Here is an 11,140-nt window from a genome sequence, read left to right on the forward strand (position 1 = left end):
CACCACCTCTGGCAGCTTCAATGCAAAAAAAATGAAAGAAGGCAAGTGAAAATCTTGAGGAACAAGGGTGTTTAACAAGGTGTCCCTGATTTCAGCTGCCGTAGAAATAGGGATGGTGCCCTCATGAAGATGCATCCATGAAAGCAGCTGCCTCCTGTCCCTGTTCCTCAGCCAACATGAGTGGGAGGGAGAAGGGGATTAGGATGCAAATGGACAAAACTTGCTACTGCTACCAATGAAGATGAGAGCTGGCTGCAAACTCCTTCCGTAACGCTACATTTTAAGTGAAAACTAAGATATTAGGCAATTTCCTTGAGCCTTTGTGCCCACCTTGGTTTGGGACCAGCCCTTACACAAATCTCAAATCGGGGTTTGCTTATTATTTTCCGCCGCTGGGCTCAGTGTAAGAAGAGCCACTTGCACTCCGTGGCCACCGACTAATAAATTTACCTGCTCAGAAAGGTAAGGTGCTTTACCTGCAAAGCAGGTCCTTAAGCATGTGCCTGACTTATTTTTTGGGTGCTTCTTCTGCACAGCCTCCAAGCTAGTCCCTGCAATAAATGTGCAGCTGCATCTCCAGTCGCAAATGCTAACTCTCGAGGATGCTTAACAAGCTGTGAACAGGGTAATATTATTATCTGCATCACTCTTGTTTTCAGTAAACCCAAAACAAACTGCAAAGCAAGATGACCCCGGTGCTGGCAACATTGCAGGGCAGCCAAACAGCACCTCTGTCTTATTTTTACTATCCAATAACCTAAAAACAGGGCTTGGGGGGCTCTGAACCTCCCCCTCCTCTGCCAGGCCGGCAGGGTTCGAGCCTGTAGTGCCAGCATCCCTGGAGGATGCTGTGGCCCCAGGGCAGGAGCAGCAGGGAGGCTGCTCCCCATCACCCCATGAAGCCAAGCTGCCGTGCAGAAAGTGATGCAAGATTTATGAAGCCATGGGGAGAAAGAGCGAGGGACTCTTCATGTATTTTTCATGGGCTGAACTGCATAAATAGCATGCAATGCGTAAACTGTGACCGGATACTTCCACAAAAAAGGGACCGGCAAGCAGAAGAAGAGATGAAAGAATGAGATAGATTTATTTAAGTCAACAGGGCCCATTGAAAGTCACCCTCGAGTGCATTAAGAAGCAGCCAGAACAGCACAGCCTGATCCCGGGGCGATTCATCTTTGCCGATACGAGGAGGGAGCCAGACCCCGAGGACTGGAGAAGGGCACACGTCGTACCTGCTTGGTAAAATGGATGGGTGGGAGGGGAGAGACCGCCTCATCTGCAATGCCTCGGATGCGGTGTGGGACTTAGGGAGATGCTAGGACAAAGTATTGCATCGGCGGCCAGGTCAGTGCAGAAAGTGAACCAACACCGAGGCATCACAGAAACAGCTCAAAACGGGGTAAGACAGGAAAAAAAGGGCTACGCTGGAAAACCCAATGCAGGGATGCAGGGGGGAGTGCTGCAAAGGTGGCATTCCCTGTGGCAGTCCCCTCAGCGGGTGTATATGTGCTTCCAAGTGTGCATTAACGCATCTGCTGCCAGCTCAAACCTCACGTACATGAAGACAGGTATCGAGGAAGCAATCCCAAGCTGAGATCAGGTAGGAAATGGGAGCCAGAGCAGCATGGCCAGCAAAAGGCTTTGCTCATTTTGCACCCCTGAGAGCAAACCAAGGTGTGCTTGCAGTTATTGCACACCATAGAGTCTCTGGGGAAAAAGCCTTGGAGAAACCGGGGTGGGGGGTGATGCTCACTGAAGATACCCATTGCCTCTATAACAAGGCTTCCAGTTGGAGCATTTGGGGCAAGTCCTTTGGGACCCACTGGATTTTGGTGGCTGCAGACCCCTGCATTACAGTGACCTTTGATAACCCGTTAATGTATGGCTTATTTTCCTCCCGGAAAGGCCTATAAGCCAGCCATGGAGAAGAAAAAGGCACCCGCATAGGTGATTTTCTTACTCCATCGTTTCCTCGCCTCCAGCTGGGGTCAGCTCAGCTATTCGTAGCATCAACTATTAGTAATATTCACCAAATAAAGTATAATAAAAGAAAGAAGATGCTTTCTTCCACTGACGTGCTGCTTTGATAACCTATTAGCAGCTCTAACCAGGATGTTTTTGACCACAAAACTCTTTGAGCTCCCCCATAACCAGCTGATGGACGCATTTGTGCTGGTGAAGATGACTTATTTCTCTCAAGCTTATTTTTTTAACTACAAAACCAAAAGAAAAAAATCTCCTGAGCTGAAAAAAAAGCAGCAAAACTGTGAGATAGGCTGCCAGCTGGTTTCTTGGTTTGCTCCCAATAAAGGCCATATTTATTACAAGAAAATTGAAATCCTATTGATTTCTCTTCTGAGGCGCTGTGTTTCAAGCTTGACATTTAAACACGAAACTCCGGGCTCCAAAGTTTAATCATTTACTCCTCAAGAAATACAGTGTGTGGAGCTGCTGAGCAAAAGGGCGTGCAAGGTAAAAATGATATTTCATTGGGAGAAAAAAAAAAGAAGATAGGGAAATGATATGTTCATTTTAAAAAGAAGATGGGGAACAACCTCTCCCATCTGGTGGCAAAGTCCTGCAGTCCCTTTCCATAAGACGTGTAGGAGCTCAGGACCTCTGGGCTTGCTAATATCTTTCAAATGGGATAAAATCCATGGTTGGACCCAGATATTGTAGGAGGAGGGGAAAGGAGGCGTATGTGTATGGATGGATGTGTATGGATGGATGTATATGGATGGATATGTATGCACATGCATGCAGAAGCACCGGGTGATAAACTCTTAATTAAGACAGGGATTAGGGCATGACTGATAAATGGTGAATGGCAGCAAATAGCCCAGGAGTGAGACTGGATCAGGCTGAAAAAGGGCAGTTTTGGGCCAGGCGGGGAGGATAAAGGGGAATCGTGAAGGTTTGGCACTGGGAAGGATTTGGCCTCAATTAATGATCCTGGCCCAGGATGAATTAATGACCCTGGGGAGGTGGCTGGGAGGGAGGGGAGGGAGGCGATGCTGGGGCAGCTGCAGAAAGGACGGATAGTCTCGCTAGTGCTAAAATCCCACTGAGATCCATCCCACCAGGCAGCCACCAGCTGCCAAAGCAGGGAAGAGGGGATTGAATGGGCATAAAGTGGCCGAGAACATGCATTTGGCAAGAAATTAGGTGGAGGGGAGCCACGGGCACGGCTTTCATCCTGGCTTGGCTGCAGCTTTTGGGCTTGAAAGTCGCTTGCAGACCTAAAGGTCGATCCCCGGTGCCTGGGTGGGGAAGGAATATGTTTCTTTGGCTTGGAAGCAATGGCCCTTTTTGGGGTTTTTAGTGCTTTGCGGTGGAAAACCAGGCTTTCACAGCCAGGGTGTGTGAGCAGCTGGGTGCGCACCGAGCCCTGTGCAGGGACCGGCTCACTCAGCACCTGCTAAAACCTGGTTTTGGGTGATTTTAGGCCCTGAACATGCCCAAGTTGGTCCTTCCCTTGGCCCGGCAAGGGGAGAGGGAAGCATGAGTGGTGCCTTCACCCCTTCGAAACCCAGAGTTTGGAGAATAGGGCTGCACAGCCAAAATCACAGGTCTTTTTGTAGCAGCAACTACACATATTCCAGCAGAAGACAATAAAATAAAGTAAAATAAAATAAAAAAATAAATAAAATAATTGTAAATCTTCTGTGTGTGGAAAGGTTGGTGGCTCTGGCAGAGGCAAAGTCGGGATGCCCCTCGGGAGGGCAGTGCCGGGGGTGCAGCATCCCAAATCAACGTGAATAGTTGCTTCAGAGCACAGAAATCAGCCCTGCGATAACTTCATCCCTCTCCCAGTCCTAACTAAAAGCTGTGGGTCATTGCACTGCCCTCCCATTTTATGCAGCAGCAGGAGAGACACCAAACCCTTGGCCCCCATGCTTTGCATCCCAGGGGGTGCTCCAGCCAGGGGCAAAGCCTTCACGCACTATCCATCCCTCCCTAACACCCCGAAATTGGGTGATTTCTTCATCAGGGAAGGCAATTAGCATTCAGGTGCTGCTGTTAGCATAGAGGGGCAAAAGGCTGACAATGATAGCCACAAAGCCAGGGCCCGAGTCAGAAATGTAATGGAAAAATAAATTATGGCAAGAGAGTGCTTTCAGATCCGGACTTTAGCCGCAGTGGGTATGGGGGCAGAAAAGAGCCCTACCTCCTGCTAGTTTATCATCCACACTCCAGTGATCCTCATGGTCGTAGCCGATAAGCAGCTGATAAGCAGCCTGGCTTCTCCGGCAATGGTAGCATCCCTGTAATGAGTGGCTGAGACCCCCAGGTACCACCCAGGGATGCTGCGAGTCCTCTTGGCACCGCATTCTAGTTGTTTAAAGCCAGACCTTTCCCTTAAAAAAATCAGCTTGTTGTGGGTGCCTTTGTGGGTGCTGCCGCTGGGGTTTGTGATGGGGGTGGATTTAGGGGCCCCAGGGTTTTGCAAGCTGCTGGCTGGGGATGTGCACACGCCAAAACCGCTGAAAAGGGGAAAAAAAAGAGATAGAGCCTGATAGCTTGAAGCGGATTTGGGTGTAAAAATAAGACTAAAAAAACCAGCTAATGGTCCTGGTAACCCCTCCATCCCTGTAAATTTGGAAAGCCTGAGTTCAGCTGAGTTTTCGGAAGGTAAGGACCAGGTTGTGGCCCTTTCCTTGCAGCCATGGTACTGCAGCGGGAGGCTGTGCAATGTGGCACAGCTCCCTTTGAAACCGGGCTCCCCTCAAGCCAAAAAAAAAACCCCAAAACAGGCAAGAAAGGCAAAAGGCCCATTTTCTTGGAGAAAAAAACGCCAGGAAGCTGAGTGGTGAGCTGAAACACCTCCAACAGCGATGGTGTTGTATGGACATCTGGTCCCCGAAGATGGCAGGGGACAGTTATCCCAGTGTAAGCTCTTTTTTCGACGGTATTATTCTCCTATTCAAGGAGAAGAGGTGTCTTATTTTCTAAAAGATGAAAAGGACAGTAGCTGTGCTCCGGGTTATTTTTTACACTGCAGAAACATCCCACTGATGAAGCGGTGAGTTTGTAGCAGCTGATAAATCAGGAGTCGAATGGAAAACAAGGTTTTTTTGGTTCCCCTAGCCCTGTGATTTGATTTGATTTTAGCTCCATTTGAAGCTGACCCTTGGCAAAGCCCTTTTATATTCCCTGGGAAGGTTTACCATAGAGCGCTGCAACCTCCCCAGCTTTGACAAGTGACAACATGGAGGGAGGGTGTAAAAATATATAATATTAAAAAAATATTAAATATATATAAAAATATAAGAATTATAACATATATATAAAATATCTCTCTCTCTCTCTAAAAGAGCCTTTATGAAATCAAAGTTAAAGCTCTGGAAACATGAACTTGTGCTTCCCCAGAACAAGGGAAAGCAAAATAATCTCTCCAGGCCTGCCACGCTGAGGACTTATATTTCTGTGTGTATCTGAGCGATGCAGAAAGGGAGCCGAACTTGTGCTAATAAGCAGCTACTCAACACGCCTTGATGAGTGAATGCATTCAGAGCCTATAGAGAGCGAAGTGTTTGCCGCGGCTAGAATGGGAGATGATTCTCCTCCTGTGAATTTGCCTAAGTACAGAATAAACATCTATTTTCTTTCTGCTTTCCCCCTTTTTCTAAAGCCCAGCTGTCTGTTAATGCATATAATGACGGCCCCGCTGGGGACCAAGCTTGAATTCCTATTCATATGCAAAAATCATAAGTGAGAAACTTTAGATTTGGCCCAAATAACATCGTGCGCTTCTCCCAATGAAGGAAATTCCAGCTTGCCGTATTTTTCCTGCTCAATGCATGCCAGATGTCTTAAAAAAAAGGGGGGTGATTATTCCTCTGTGTGGAGCCAGAGCCGGCGACAAGGGAAGGATGCTCCTGGCATCCCTGTAACATGCCGCCTCTGTGCGGGAGCTTGGAGCAAGGGAAAAGCTTGGAGCAGGGGGGATCGCCTTGCTCACATGGCCACGTTTGTGTTGAACACAAATCTCTCGTGGGCGTGTCGCGTTGGCCCTGTGAAAGGCAACGGCCATGTCACGACAGGATGCATTTAGGGAGCCCTTCAGATACTCTTAAAGATATGTGCCTTTTCCTTGTGGCTGTAGCCCAAGTGGTGTGTGCAAAGGGAGCGAGCTGATGCTGCGTGGTCCAGACTTGGAGGATATAAGCTGGCCATCAGGGAATATTAAGGTATCTTTAAAAAGTGGAGCAGTGGCCCCCCAGCATTGCAGGGCAAGCAGTGCCCTGTGCATGCTGGCCAGGAGATGATAGCTGGCGTTCCTCCGGCACCTTACAGACAGCAGGAGAGAGGGGAAAAAAGGGCTGAAATGACAGCAAAGGGGCTGAGGCAACTGGGAAAATGAGTTATTTGTGCAAAACCAGCTCCTGGGTACTCTTTTTCAGGTGGACCACTCAGTGCTTGCACACCAGTCGGCGCTGGCTCTCTGAAGCCCTGCCTCGAGCTGCCCTCCAAAAGCCTGCAAAATGTTCATATTAAGGAAAGCAGAGGCTTAGGAAGCTCCTTTTAGGCTTCACCAAACCATTTTGCTTTTAAAGCATGCTATCTGGCATGGTAAGAGAGATTGTGCTGAGCAGAAAGAGGAGGGTGATGCTTTGCAACGAAGCTTTGCTAGAGGCAAAGCCCTAGAACAAGTGCTGGGGTGCATCCCTGGGTGATGGGGATGGGGGATGATCTCATTTTGGGGAGAAATAGCTATAAACAGCTGGATTGTTACTGAAAAATCAAACCCTCAGGTTATTGCTCCTTTGGGAGGCTCAGGCATCACATTTGGGGGGCTGTGTGGGTTGTGTGTGGCAGGCAAGTAATTTTTCAGGCTGTATACTTGCCTTGGGACTGTGTGCTTCGGAGAGAGGAAGTGACTTAAGATGAAGGCAGGCAAATTCGAGGGGTTTTCTTTTTTCCCAAGGAAGAGGAAGGGTCAGGAGAATATTTCTTCCCCACTGTCTCAAGATGAATGGGGGATTCGCGGCAATGAGGCAGCAGCGGTCTGTTAAGAGACTGGGGGATTTGGGCTGGCAGGGGTTTTATGCTGAGCCTCACAGCTGGTGCAGGTGCATTTCCAGCCATAAGAAGTAATAACAGTCCCGGTGGAAACATTCGGCTGCAGTAAAAGCAGACAGAAATCTATTATCCATGTGAATGCAATGTCAATATTTACAGAGGGAGGTCAAAGAAGAGAGCTCTGCTCGGCAATGTCAGCTCTGGAGGAGGAGGCAGCCTTAGCAGCACTTGCATTCGCATCAGAGCAATCCCTGCAAGGCTGGGGAATATTGAGGAGGTTTTGTGACTTCCAGCCCTATTCACCCCATCTTCTTGCACCGTTGCACTGTCTACTGCAGCAGTTTTGGGCATGTCTGCATCACCTGGAAGCAATGCTGGATGCTTCCTGCTCCTTGGGGAATGCATGCATGGATGAGGATGGTCATCTGGCCACAGTGGCTGCGGGCAGCTTTCCTTATCTGCCATTAATAGGGGCTTTTACAGAGAGAGAAAGACAAGAGGGTACAAAAGAAACAGAAACAGGGCACGAAGCGAAGCACACAGGGTCCAAAAAAGCCCCGAGGTAGACTGAGGTCGGTACCCACCACTGAATACCCACCAGCGGGTAGGCGATGCTAGAGCATCCCTTGCATGGAGGCTTCCCCGCAGCAGAGGGGACAGGAGCCAGAAAACCCCGAGTTTTTTGCAAGACTGCCTTTTGACTTTGCAGTGTCCCACGAAACACCAGCCCCATGTAGCCAGGCAGGAGCCGTGTTTTACCCTGACCAGCTGAGGAGGTCTATGCTATAAAAAGCATTGCTTGATTTACCTGCCAGATATCAAGGCAAGAAATTACCAAATTCTCATTGCTTTTCCTCTGGGGAGGAAGCAGGATTATGGGTTTGGCTAAAGGATCTCAGGTTATTTTTCTGCAGGTTTATTGCTTAGGGTGGAAAATGCTCGAGATGGGTTTAATCCCCACTGCTCAGTGTTATTAGTAATTATTATTGGTAGCACAGGAGTTCCCAGGCCCTCTTAAATGAAGACCAAAGCTGCTTTGTGTAAGCATGGATGGTTCCTGTTTGGGACAGGTTATAGCCATGGCAGGGGCAGGTAGCAGAAGCACGGGCATGGGCACAGCCTCAGAAACAGCTTTTTGCCACCGAATCCAGGTGTCACCCACAGATGTTGCCCACAGGAATGGCAGGATCCCCAAGTGATGCTCCCAGGTGTGAGAGGACAGGGGAACATCACCGTGCTGCCGAGCAAGTATCCAGCCCTGTGGCTGCTGGGGGGGAGTGGGTGTTTCCCCCCAGGAGCATTTTTCCCCTGGGGAAGGAGGCTCGTGTCATCCCAGAAAAGCTGGAAAACTCCCGTGCATTTGCCAAGTGGAAGACATGCCTTTTGCCAAAGAGTGAGCTCCTTCCTCCATCCTCAGGCTGACTTTTTGCCTGTAACTCTATTTACGCTCGATGGAAACTTCAGGCACCAGTGGCCTGTGAGGACATGAGATGTGCCAAGCTGTGATTTTCATGGGTGCCCAGTGTTCGGCGGTACATACGCATGCACAGCCAAGCAGATGGGAAACCACCCAGTGAGACAGAGCCAGTGATGTAAACAGGCAGCAGAAACCCCCTTTCTGCTTGCATGCGCACCGGGTGCTGTGCCCACGTTGGACTGGACCCAAAAGCAGGAGATTTGGGGAGCTGAAGGGGTTGAAAGTGGGAAAACCTCTGCCGTAGCTCTGAGTTCAGGGGACGGGGCAGTCCTGTGGGGTGCAAAGCATTCCATGTCTCTGTCCCTTGTGCCTGGGGTGGCAAAGGAAACCTCTGTGGCATGGAGAAAGTAATTTTGGGTTTTCCAGCTCCCTCCAGATTAAAGGTTATTGTATTTGGGGGGGATATTTTGGAGATGTTTCTCTGCTGGCCATTTCACTCATAACAGTTTTATTCATAAAACAAAATTGGCAACAATCTTCGGATGGTTTAAAGCCAGGTGATACGGATTTATTCTGCATGGGATCTCGTGATTTGCTCTGTCTGTGGTGTCAGTCAGCTGTAATTGAGTTGATATTAATACCAATTAGGAAAAATAACACTGTGTTCCTAACACCTGAGCACAGAGAAGGATACCACCGTGGGGCATGTGTGTGTGTGAGTGTGTAGGGATTTCCTGCGGCAAACAGACTATCCAGCGTCATCTCTGTGAAAATTAAGCCCTGCAAGCAGTGCCCCTCATTTCTAGAGGGCCTGCAGATGCCTGGCCTGTCTCCCAGCTTGCCCCAGCCCCCTGGGAAGAGCAAAGTTTCTTTAGGTCTCGTAATTCCCATTCCCATCTCGAAATTCCCTGCCTGGCCCACTCCCACGAGTGTCCTCCCGCGGCCGGCCGCGCTGCCGTGCCCCCTCGCAGCCGCCAGGGGGCGCTGCGTCCCGCGGTGCCGCGCCGCGACCGCCAGGCGGCGCCACCGTGCGGGGCAGGTGCGCGGCGGCCTCGCAGCTTCACATGTTCCCCCTCGCGGCCGCCAGGGGGCGCCGCCGCCGCGGGACCGGCGGGGGAAGCGCAGCGGCGGCGGGAGCGGGGCCGGGGCCGGCGGGAAGCGGGGTCCCGGCTCCCGGGTCCCTGGCCAGCGGGAGCCCTGCTGGGCCCGGGGCCCTCGGGGCCCATCTCCGAGCGGCCCGGGGACCGTGCTGGGGTTGCTTTCCTGCCACGCCCGGGCCCCGCCCGCGCCGCGGCTGCTCCCGGTGCCGCCGCCGCGTCTCCCCGCCTGGGGCGGAGCGGACACCGGCGCCCCCGGGCGTGCTCCGGCCCGCGGCCGGGGCGAGGGCGCTGCTGTGCCGGGCACCGGCTGCAGCCGCGCCGGGCCCGGGTGTCCCGTCTCCCCGGGGCTCCTCCGGGGCGGCTCCGGCCGCTGATCTCACGGTCCCGGCGCGGGGCGGCCGCAGCCGGCGAGCGGGAACCGGGGGCGGCGCCGTCTCCCGGCTGCCCCGGGCGGCCTCGGGGTCCCGGGACGGGGCCGGGCGAGGGAAACAGGGGAAAAACCGGAAAAATGCGGCAACTCGGGGCCGTGTCCTCCCTTCTACCCTCGCTCACTGGCTCCGGTGCGGGAGCGGGGGCACCGGCCGCTGCCCGTTAGGTGCTGAATGAATATGAACTGTCATAATTGTACATTGTCTAAATACGGACTAATGAGTTAATGACTATTCTGGCTGTTGTACACACCTTGAATAAACAGCTGGACACACAAAGACTGTGTGAAAAGTGCCTTTTCCCCCAGAGACTATCTATCATCTCAGACATTCAGTTCGGCCTGGTGCACGCCGGCCTCCCAAGCTTCGGGGACCAACACGACCAGACCCCAACCTCCGGCAGGGGTTCATGCACCCTGCCCAGCCCCCAAAACCCTCCCACCCTCCTGCACCAGTGGCCAACCTGGCCATGGGTTTGACTCCTGGAACAGATGACTTGGTCTCCGTTTCTGAGCCCAAACACGCAGGACTCCGTCTCTGCTCCAACCCCCCAGCCCAGCCCCAGGAGCCCGTTTCCCAGCCCCAAAAACGCAGGAATTGGGCTCCGTTTTCAAGCCTGGGAAACGCCTGACTCGGTCTGTGCTGCCGAGCCCCTGAACCGGCCCCAGGAGCCGAGCCTCGAGTCCCACCAACACCCGGCTGAGCCCCAACCCCCCAGCCCCGCGTGTGGTGTCGGGGACGGCCCCGGGAGCCCCAGGGGGTGTTCGGGAACCGGCCGGGGAGACCCGCGGGGCGGCTCCAGCGAGGACGGGAGGCGCCGGGCTCCGGCCCTCTGGGCTTTATTCCCCGGCGCCCCGAGCCCCGCCTGCTTCTCCTCGGAGCCACCAGCAGCGCGGCAGCCCGGGCACCGGCCCTTGCCCACCCATTCCGGGGACCCTCCCGGGCCCTTCCCCGCTGCCCGGCTTCGGCTCCGCCGCTCCCAGCCCCGGCTCCCCCGGGCCTTGCGGCGCTGCCAGTCCCCGGGCCGATCTCCCCCTCCTCACCTGGGGCGGGCGGACACCGCCCGGGGCTCCCGCCGCCGGGCCGCCGCTGCACTTCAGGGCCGCTGCGGCGGCATCCCCAGCCCGGGGACCCGGCCCGGCCCGGCCCAGCCCCGCCCGCCCACTGAT

Source organism: Gymnogyps californianus, chromosome 4, assembly GCF_018139145.2.
Source record: "Gymnogyps californianus isolate 813 chromosome 4, ASM1813914v2, whole genome shotgun sequence".
Classification (NCBI taxonomy): Eukaryota; Metazoa; Chordata; class Aves; order Accipitriformes; family Cathartidae; genus Gymnogyps; species Gymnogyps californianus.